The sequence below is a fragment of the Scyliorhinus torazame genome, chromosome 14, assembly GCF_047496885.1.
Source record: "Scyliorhinus torazame isolate Kashiwa2021f chromosome 14, sScyTor2.1, whole genome shotgun sequence".
NCBI lineage: Eukaryota > Metazoa > Chordata > Chondrichthyes > Carcharhiniformes > Scyliorhinidae > Scyliorhinus > Scyliorhinus torazame.
In genome coordinates, this window is record NC_092720.1 from 60,086,843 (window position 1) to 60,097,780 (window position 10,938).

Sequence of the window (10,938 nt, forward strand, 5' to 3'; positions counted from 1 at the left end):
CCTAATTTTTTCTCTTCAATATATTGTATTTTACCACTTATTTGCATAACATTTCATCTACAATTATCCTGCCCACTTGTTAATTTATGGCAACACAATTGATGATCGCCCTTGAAGGTTGGGGCAAGCCACTTGCGAAACTGCTGGAAGTGCAGATAAACCCTCCTCAGGGCATGGATTTTCATTGGACTGGTGCATGACTGGAAAAGTACGGTGGTGGTTTGCCATTTCCGTCTAGTCTGGCAGAAGGATTTATAGGTTGATAATGTCATGTGAGAGTATCTTTAAGAAATGGGTGTGTATATAAATATCTAGTGAGAGTACCTTTAAGAAATGGGTGTTTATTACTGCAGTGATGTCAGAGTGGGTGGAGCTGGGCTGTCTCCGCTTTTTACTTTAGTTTTAGGCTGCTGCAGGATGTTTCAGTTTAATTTTCAGTGTGGGAGCTGAACCAGACAGCAGCTGTATTGTTGATCTCTGCCATCAAAAGACTATCTTGATCATTTGGTGAATTCCGAATTATAAATTTTCTCAGTAGTGAATGTAAGCCTAATGTGCTTCTGTTAAAAGGGGTTTCTTAAGTCTTCTGGATGTTAAAAGGAAAGCTTAAACGATTACTTAGTGTTGTATTCTTTGGGGGTTGTATTTGAATTAATGGTTGCTAAAATGTTCACTGTTTTAAAAAGGTTAACTTGAGTTCATAGAATAAACATGGTTTTGCTTTTAAAAAAAATAATTTTCCATTTCTGCTGGACCACACCTGTAGAGTGGGTCGTGTGCTCCCCATACCACAATCTAGTAAAAGCTGTCCCTGGCCCATAACAAATTGGGGGATAAAAGTATCAATTGGATTGGCTTAGTGAACTTAAAGACAGTGAGGGGTGAGCATATTGTGGTTGCTTATCAGGTGTGGTATTTCAGTTTTAAGTGGGGAGTGTGTTGTGGACAATGGCTCTTTCAGAGGCTCAGAAGTTTTTGGGGGTGGAGATGGTCACACGCAGTACCTTATGGACAGAGGCTATAAAAGCAGACTTAGATTTAGCAAAGATATTGCAGTTAACATTACCTGACAAAATGCAAAAAGATGAGGTAATTATGGCGGTGGCTGAGCATTTAAAGTTGCCTGAGATACAGTTGACTCATTGGAAATAGCAAAAATTCAGTTGCAAATTAAACAAATGGAACATTAGAAATAATTAAAGCAGCTTGAATACGAAAGAGAGAGGGAATGAATTAAAGCAGCTTGAATACGAAAGAGAGAGGAATGGGAAACGTACAGTTGGAGGCTAGTGAGAAAGAGCGTCAGTCAAAGGCTTGGTGGAATCTATTTAAATATTTCCAAGCATTGCCAAGGTTTGACAAAGAAGGTTTTTCAGTTCATTTGAGAAGGTGGCTAAACAAATGAAATGGCCACAGGAGATGTGGGTATTACTGAATCAAACAAAGCTGGTAGGTAGGGCTTGTGAAGTGTATGCATCCCTATCAGGAAGAGGTATCTGAGTCATGAGGAAGTGAAGAAAATCCATCTTCGGTGCATATGAACTAGTGCCTGAAGGCTACAGACAAAGGTTTAGAAATTTAAGGAAATAATTTGGTCAAACATACATGGTGTTTGAAAGGACCAAACAGAGTAATTTTGATAGGTGAATAGGGGCTTTGAAAATAGACCTTTGAAAATAGACCATGCGTATAAAGCTCAGAGAAATTATACTTTTGGAGGAGTTAAAACAATTCCTGATGTGAGAATTCATGTGGAAGAGCAGAGGGCTAAAACTGCAAGGTTAGTAGCAAAAATGGCGGATGATTATGAATTAGTTCATAAATCAAAGCTTGGTTTCCGACATCAGTTTCAGCCTGTGAGGGATAGAAACTGGGGACATGAGAAATACTCAAGTGGTAAAGGTGATCTGATGGGAGATAATAAGGAGAGTGTACCTCAGATTAAAAAAGAAATCCCGGAGGGTGGAAAAGAAATGAAAAGTTTCAAATGTTTTCACTAATAAACTAGGCCATGTAAAGTCACAGTGTTGGTGGTTAAAACAGGATAAGACTGGGGTTTGTTAAAGTGGTAAAGGAAAGCCCAAGTGAAGCGAAGGAGGTGCAAAAGATTGTACAGCCTGATCAAGAGGTGATTGATAAGGTGCCAGATCTCTTTAAAGAATTTACTTGTGCGGGTAAAGTTTACTCGTGTATCAGAAGGAGCAGGTAAAGTAGTCACAATTTTAAGAGATACGGAAGCTAGTCAATCTTTAATGGTAAGAGATGAGGAGTTATGTAGTTTGGGAAGAATGTTGCCAGAAAAGGTGGTAATATGTGGAATTCAGGGGGAGAGGAGTAGTGTTCAATTATATAAGGCAAGGTTGGAATGTCCAGTGAAGAGTGGTGAAGTGGTAGTCGGAGTAAAAGAACAAAGAAAAGTACAGCACAGGAACAGGCCCTTCGGCCCTCCAAGCCCGTGCCGACCATGCTCCCCGACTAAACTAAAATCTTCTCACTTCCTGGGTCCTTATCCCTCTAGGGCAGCACGGTAGCATTGAGGTTAGAACAATTGCATCACAGCTCCAGGGTCCCACGTTTGATTCCCGGCTTGAGTCACTGTGCGGAGTCTGCATGTTCTCCCCGTGTGTGCGTGGGTTTCTTCCGGGTGCTCCGGTTTCCTCCCACAGTCCAAAGATGTGCAGGTTAGGTGGATTGCCCAAGCTAAATAACCCTTAGTGTTGGGTGGGGTTACTGGGTTATGGGGATAGGGTGGAAGTGTGGACCTTGGGTAGGGTGCTCTTTCCAAGAGCCGGTGCAGACTCGATGGGCCGAATGGCCTGCTTCTGCACTGTAAATTCTATGATTCTATTCCCATCCTATTCATGTACTTGTCAAGATGTCCCTTAAACGTCGCTATCGTCCCTGCTTCCACCACCTCCGGCAGTGGGTTCCAGGCACCCACTACCCTCTGTAAATAAACTTGCCTCGTACATGTCCTCTAAACCTCGCACCTTTAACTTACATAAGAACTAGGAACAGGAGTAGGCCATCTGGCCCCTCGAGCCTGCTCTGCCATTCAATGAGATCACAGCTGATCTTTGGACTCCGCTCCACTCTTCGGCCCGTACACCATATCTCCAAATCCCTTTATTCTTTAGAAAGGTATCTTTTTCTTAAAAACATTTAAAGAAGGAGCCTCAACTACTTCACTGGGCAAGGAATTCCAGAGATTCACAACACTTTGGGTGAAGAAGTTCCTCCTAAACTCGGTCCTAAATCTTCTTCCCCTTATTTTGAGGCTATGCCCCCTAGTTCTGCTTTCCCCGACCAGTGGAAACAACCTGCCCGCATCTATCCTATCTATTCCCTTCATAATTTTATATGTCTCAATAAGATCCCCCCGCATCCTTCTAAACGCCAATGAGTACAGTCCCAGTCTACTCAACATCTCGTCATAATCTAATCCCCTCAACTCTGGGATCAACCTAGTGAATCTCCTCTGCACTCCCTCCAGTGCCAATATGTCCTTTCTCAGGTAAGGAGACCAAAACTGAACACAATACTCCAGATGCGGCCTCACCAACACCCTATACAATTGCAGCATAACCTCACTAGTCTTGAACTCCATCCCTCTAGCAATGAAAGACAAAACTCGACAAAACACCTGTCGCACCTGCACACCAACTTTTTGCGACTCGTGCACCAGCACACCCAGGTCCCTCTGCACAGCAGCATGTTTTAACATCTTACCGTTTAAATAATAATCCATTCTGCTGTTTTCCTCCCAAAATTCCTCACACTTGGCAACATTGAATTCCATCTGCCAGACCCTAGCCCTTTCACCTAACCTATCCAAATCCTTCTGCAGACTTCCGGTATCCTCTGCACTTTTTGCTTTACCACTCATCTTAAAGTGTCGTCTGCAAACTTTGCCACATTGCACTTGATCCCCAACTCCAAATCAACTATGTAAATTGTGAACAACTGCGGGCCCAACACTGATCCTTGAAGGACCACACTAGTTACAGGTTGCCAATTAAAGAAACACCCATTTATCCCCACTCTGCTTTCTGTTAGTTAACCAATCCTCTACCCATGCTACCACTTTACCTTCAATGCCATGCATATTTAGTTTATGCAGCAACCTTTTGTGTGGCACCTTGTCAAAAGCTGTCTGGAAATCCAGATATGCCACATCCATTGGCTCCCTGTTATCTACTGCGCTGGTAACATCCTCAAAAAATTCTAACAAATTAGTCAGACACAACCTACCCTTTATGAACCCATGCTGTGTCTGCGCAATGGGACAATTTCCCTCCAGGTGCCCCGCTATTTCCTCCTTAATGATAGATTCCAGCATTTTCCCTACAACCGAAGTTAAGCTTACTGGCCTATAATTGCCTGCTTTCTGCCGACCTTTTTTAAACAGTGGTGTCATGTTTGCTGCTTTCCAATCCTCTGGCACCACCCCAGTCTAGTGAATTTTGATAAATTATCACTAGCGTGTTTACAATTTCCCTAGCCATCTCTTTTAACACTCTGGGATGCATCCCATCAGGGCCAGGAGACTTGTCTACCTTTAGCCCAATACTGCCTCCTTAGTGATTACAATCATCTCAACGTCCTCACCTATCATATCTTTATTTCCAGCAGTCACTGGCATGTTATTTGTGTCTTCCACTGTGAAGACTGACCCAAAAAACCTGTTCAGCTCCTCAGCCATTTCCCCGTCTCCTATTATTAAATCTCCCTTCTCATCTTCCAAAGGACCAATATTTACCTTAGCCACTCTTTTTTGTCTTCTATATTTATAGAAGCTTTTACTATCTGCTTTTATGTTCTGAGCAAGTTTACTTTCATAGTCTACCTTACTCTTTATAGCTTTTTTAGTAGCTTTCTGTTGTCCACTAAAGACTTCCCAGTCCTCTAGTCTCCCACTAATTTTTGCCACTTTGTATGTTTTTTCCTTCAATTTGATACTCTCCCTCACCTCCTTGGATATCCACGGTCGATTTTTCCCCTTTCTACCTTCTTTCTTTTTTGTCGGTATGAACCTTTCCTGAACACTGAAAGATCGCTCGGAAGGTTCTCCACTGTTCCTCAACTGCTTCACCATGAAGTCTTTGCTCCCAGTCTACCCTAGCTCGTTCTTTTCTCATCCCATTTTAATCGCCTTTGTTTAAGCACAAAACATTAGTGTTTGATTTTACCTTGTCATCCTCCCAACTGTATTTTAAATTCCACCATATTGTGGTCGCTCCTTCCAAGAGGATCCTGAACTATGAGATCATTAATCAATCCTGCCTCATTACACAGGACCAGATCTAGGACCGCTTGTTCCCTTGTAGGTTCCATTACATACTGTTCCAGGAAATTATCCCGGGCACATTCTATAAACTCCTCAAGGCTGCCTTTACCAACCTGGTTAAACCAATCGACATGTAGATTAAAATCTCCCATGATAACCGCTGTACCATTTCTACATGCATCTGTTATTTCTTTGCTTATTGTCTGCCCTACCATCCTGTTACCATTTGGTGGCCTATAGACTACTCCTATCAATGACCTTTTTTGCCTTACTATTCCTGATTTCCAATCAAATTGATTCAACCTTGTCCTCCATAGCACCAATATCATCCCTTACTATTGCCCAGATGCCATCCTTAAACAACAAAGCTACACCACCGCCCTCACCGTCCATTTTAGTGTGGACCACCGTCCACACTATCCTTATGTATAGTCTGATACCCTTGGATAGTTAACTCCCAGTCGTGACCATCTTTTAACCATGTTTCAGTAATGGCCACTAAATCATAGTCATTCACGATGATTTGCGCCATCAACTCATTCAGTTTATTCTGTATACTACGAGCATTCAGGTAAAGTGGGTCGTGTGCTCCCCATACCACAATCCAGTAAAAGCTGTCCCTGGCCCATAACAAATTGGGGGATAAGAGTCTCGAGGGGGGATAAGTCTTATCAATTGGATTGGCTTAGTGAACTTAAAGACAGTGAGGGGTGAGCATATTGTGGTTGCTTATCAGGTGTGGTATTTCAGTTTTCTATGTCTTTGTTATGAATCCTAACACCTTGATCAGTAACATTTCACAAATTATTTTTCCTCTTACCCTTTCTCCTAATTTTCCTTGTCTTTGAACCCATATCTCTACATAATAACCTGTCACGTAACCTGCTGCCTTGCTCTCCATTAACCATTATACGGTCCATAGCTTTACCCTTCCCTTCCCCCCAACTTGCTAAAATCCTTGTGAACTTATGCCCCCTAGTAATTGACCCCTCTACCCTAGGGAAAAGCCTCTGACTATCCACTCTGTCTGTGCCCCTCCTAATTTTGTAGACCTCTTATCAGGTCGCCCCTCAACCTCCATCGTTCCAGTGAGAACAAACCGAGTTTATTCAAACGCTCCTCATAGCTAATGCCCTCCATGCCAGGTAACATTCTGGTAAATCTCTTCTGCACCCTCTGTAAAGCCTCCACATCCTTCTGGTAGTGGGGTGACCAGAATTGAACACTATACTCCCAAGTGTGGCCTTACTAAGGTTATATACAGCTGCAACATGACTTGCCAATTCTTATACTCTATGCCCCAGCCAATGAAAGCAAGTATGCCTTCTTGACTACCTTCTCCACCCTTGTTGCCCCTTTCAGTGACCTGTGGACCTGTACACCGAGACCTCTGACTTTCCATCCTCTTGAGGGTTCTACCATTCACTGTATATTCCCTACCTGCATTAAACCTTCCAGCATGCATTACCTCACATTTGTCCGGATTAAACTCGATCCCTGTGGAACACCACTAGTCACAGCCCTCCAAATAGAAAAGCACCCTTCCATTACTACCCTCTGCCTTCTATGGCCTAGCCAGTTCTGTATCTACCTTGCCAGCTCACCCCTGATCCCGTGTGACTTCACCTTTTGTACCAGTCTACCAGAGAAACTATTTAATAGAGGAACTATCTTGTCCAGGAATACAGTTTATCTTGGATAATGATATAGCTAGATCGCAGGTGGGAGTGATGCCTACTGTGGTTGATAAGCCGGTGGAAAATCAGACCACTGACGTGTTGAAGGATGAATATCCTGGGATTTTTCTGTGTTGGGTGTTTTCCGATACACACACGAACCAACACGGTTGTAGATGGTACAACTGTTTTATTGTTCTGTACAATAATAACTATTAACTTCTGGCTGTGGTTTGTACTTCACCAGCTAACCTGTGGACTCAGCCTTTGCACTATCTTTGTGAGGCACTCAGCACATGGTGTATGTCTGAGTGGCGCGCTGTGAGCTCTGTGTTCTGAGCTATCTCCTGGTAGAATGAGCGGAAACTGTGATGTTCCCTGTTTAATAGTGCGTGTGCTCCCACTGGTGATTGGCTGCAATGTTGTGTGTGTGTTGATTGGTCCAACTACCTGTCCATCAGTGTGTGTGTGTGTGTGATTGCACCATGATATGTTAATGTGGTTATCATGACATTCCCCCCCCTTTCACAAAGGATATGTGCCTACATGCTAATAAATATTGGTGTGTACTGAGTGCATCTGAGTATGTGTGTGCAATATTTACAACATGTACATGAGGCTAAACTATAGACAGGAAGGTGTCAGGTGCAACAGAGCAACGAGGTTGTACCACGAACAAAACAAGTGCAAACAGCAAACATCGAAAGAGAACATCTGGAACGACAAGAAAGAAACACGTTAACAGTATTGCAAAACAATTCAGTGAGTCCAATGTGCTAACAGGCTCATAAGTCCAGTCTATCAGGTGGGCGACGAATTTGGGTTGACCGCCTCAAGGGTGGGTCAGGATCCACCGGCTGAGGAATGGGGCAGGCCACGGGAGAGAGAGGAATAGGCAGAGTGGCAGGAAGCTCAACGAAGTCGACATCAGGGACAACAGGAGGGCGTGGCACCGGTGCATGATCACGTAGCGAGTGCGGAAGCAGCCGAAGGGCCCGCCGATTACGCCGGCGAATGGAGCCATCAGGCATGCGAACCAGGAACGAGCGGGAAGCCACGCGGCGGAGAACCTCGGCGGTTGCCGACCAGCCACCCTCCGGTAGGTGTATGCGGACGTTGTCTCCAGGCGCCAGGGCAGGAAGATCAGTTGCCCGAGCGTCATGTGCCACCTTCTGCTGAGCACGCTGCTGTTGCATCCATTTCAGTACTGGAGCATGGTTGGGTTCAGGAACATGAATGGACGGCACAGTGGTCCTGAGGGTGCGACCCATCAACAACTGGGCTGGCGAGAGGCCCGTGGACAGTGGGGCCGAGCGATAGGCCAGCAGGGCTAAACAGAAGTCAGATCCGGAATCCGCTGCCTTGCAGAGGAGCCGCTTCACGATATGGACGCCCTTTTCCGCCTTGCCATTCGACTGGGGATGCAAAGGGCTGGCCGTCACATGTGCGAAGTTGTAGGAGGCGGCAAAACAGGGCCCGTTGTCAGACATGACGGTGAGCGGAATTCCATGGCAAGCGAAGGTTTTTTTGCATGCTCGGATGACAGCTGACAATGTCATGTCGTGCAGGTGTATGACCTACGGATAATTAGAAAATAGTCAATTATAATGACGTAGTCTCTGCCGCTCGCATGAAAGAGGTCCACACCCACCTTTGCCCAGGGGGACATGACCAACTCATGGGGCTGAAGTGTCTCAGGGGGTTGCGCCGGCTGAAACCTTTGGCAGGTGGGGCAGTTGAGCACCATGTTAGCGATGTCGTCGCTGATGCCCGGCCAGTACACAGCTTCACGGGCCCTCCGCCTGCAGTTTTCAACTCCGGGATGGCCTTCGTGCAGTTCGAGGACGAGCCGGTGCATGCTGTGTGGGATCACAATCCGGTCCAACTTTAGGAGGACACCATCAATGACGGCCAAGTCGTCCCGGACATTGTAGAATTGTGGGCACTGCCCCTTGAGCCACCCTTCCGTCATGTGGCGCATTACACACTATAGAAGGGGGTCAGCCGCAGTCTCATGGCGAATGTGGGCCAGACGTGCATCAGTAGCCGGCAGATTGGCCGATGTGAAGGCTACTTGTGCGTCGACCTGACAAACGAACCCCTCGATTCGGGCGGTGTGTTGATTGCCCTGGACAGAGCATCCGCGATGATGAGGTCCTTTCTCAGGGTGTAGACAAGTTGGAAGTCGTACATCCAGAGCTTGAGCAGAATGCGCTGGAGGCGAGGAGTCATATCGTTGAGGTCCTTCTGAATTATGCCGACCAGGGGGCGATGGTCGGTCTCCACAGTGAACTGCGGAAGACCATACACATAATCGTGGAATTTGTCGATGCTGGTCAACAAACCTCGGCATTCCTTTTCAATCTGCGCATAGCGCTGTTTTGTGGGGGTCATGGCCCGCGAGGCATAGGCGACCGGGGCCCATGATGCAGTGTCGTCCCGTTGCAGGAGTACCGCCCCAATGCCGGACTGGCAGGCATCAGTCGAGATCTTTGTGTCCCGAGTGGTGTCAAAGAACGCCAATACCAGGGCGGTGGTGAGCTTGATCTTGAGCTCCTCCCATTCCTTCTGGTGTGCGGGCAGCCACTGGAATTCCGTTGTCTTCTTGACCAGGTGGCGAAGAGCCGTTGTGTGCGAGGCAAGGTTGGGAATAAACTTCCCCAGGAAGTTGACCATCCCGAGAAAGCGTAACACTGCCTTCTTGTCTGCCGGCTGCGGCATGGCTGCGATGCACTTTGTCGGCATCCGGCCGCACCCCTGACCGGGATTTGTGGTCCCCCAGAAACTTTAGCTCAGTCTGGCCAAAAGAGCACTTGGCTCGGTTGATGCGCAGTCCCAGATCTCGTATCCGTGCAAAGATACGCTGGAGACGACTGATGTGCTCCTGTGGTGTGGTGGGCCAGATGATAACGTCGTCAACATAGACGCGTACCCCTTTGATGCCCTCCATCATCTGTTCCATGATGCGATGGAACACCTCGGATGCCGAGATGATACCAAACGGCATCCTATTGTAGCAGTATCTGCCAAAGGGAGTGTTGAAAGTGCACAGCTTCCTGAGGGAGGAGGTTGAGGAAGGTCTGTGGGCTGAGGCCCTAGGTAGGGTTAATTCCTCTTCCTCGTGTGTCAGGCTTAGCCTGATACAATTTAAGGTGGTTCACAGAGCGCACTTGACGGGGGCGAGGTTGAGTAGGTTCTTTGGGGTAGAGGACAGATGTGGAAGGTGCTCAGGGAGCCCGGCGAACCATGTCCATATGTTTTGGTCATGCCCGGCACTGGAGGGGTTCTGGAGAGGAGTGGAGGGAGCAATATCTCAGGTGGTGAAAGTCCGGGTCAAGCCAAGCTGGGGGCTAGCAATATTTGGAGTAGTGGACGAGCCGGGAGTGCAGGAGGCAAAAGAGTCCGGCATTCTGGCCTTTGCGTCCCTAGTAGCCCGGCAAAGGATCTTGCTAATGTGGAAGGAGGCGAAGCCCCCCAGCGTGGAGGCCTGGATAAATTACATGGCTGGGTTCATAAAGCTGGAGAGGATTAAGTTTGCCTTGAGAGGGTCTGCGCAGGGGTTCTACAGGCGGTGGCAACCGTTCCCAGACTATCTCGCGGAGCGTTAGAGGAAGGTCGGTCAGCAGCAACCTGGGGGGGGGGGCGTCCTGGGAGGGGGGGGATTTACTGGGAGAGTGGATGAGCAAGAGATAACATGAAGAGTTGGGGAAACGGGCACGTGCGGGAGAGGGCCAGTGTACAAAGCTATGTAAACATATCATTTTACCATGTATATATCTTGCTCTGTGCGATCTCTTGTTATTTTGTTACGGGGGGGGGGGTATTGTTTGTAATGGAGAAAAATTGTGTTAAAAAACTTTAATAAATATATTTTTTAAAGAAAGAAAGTGCACAGCCTCCTGCTGGTCTCATCCAGTTGAATCTGCCAAAAACCCTTAGAGGCATCAAGCTTAGTGAATACTTTCACCCGGGGCC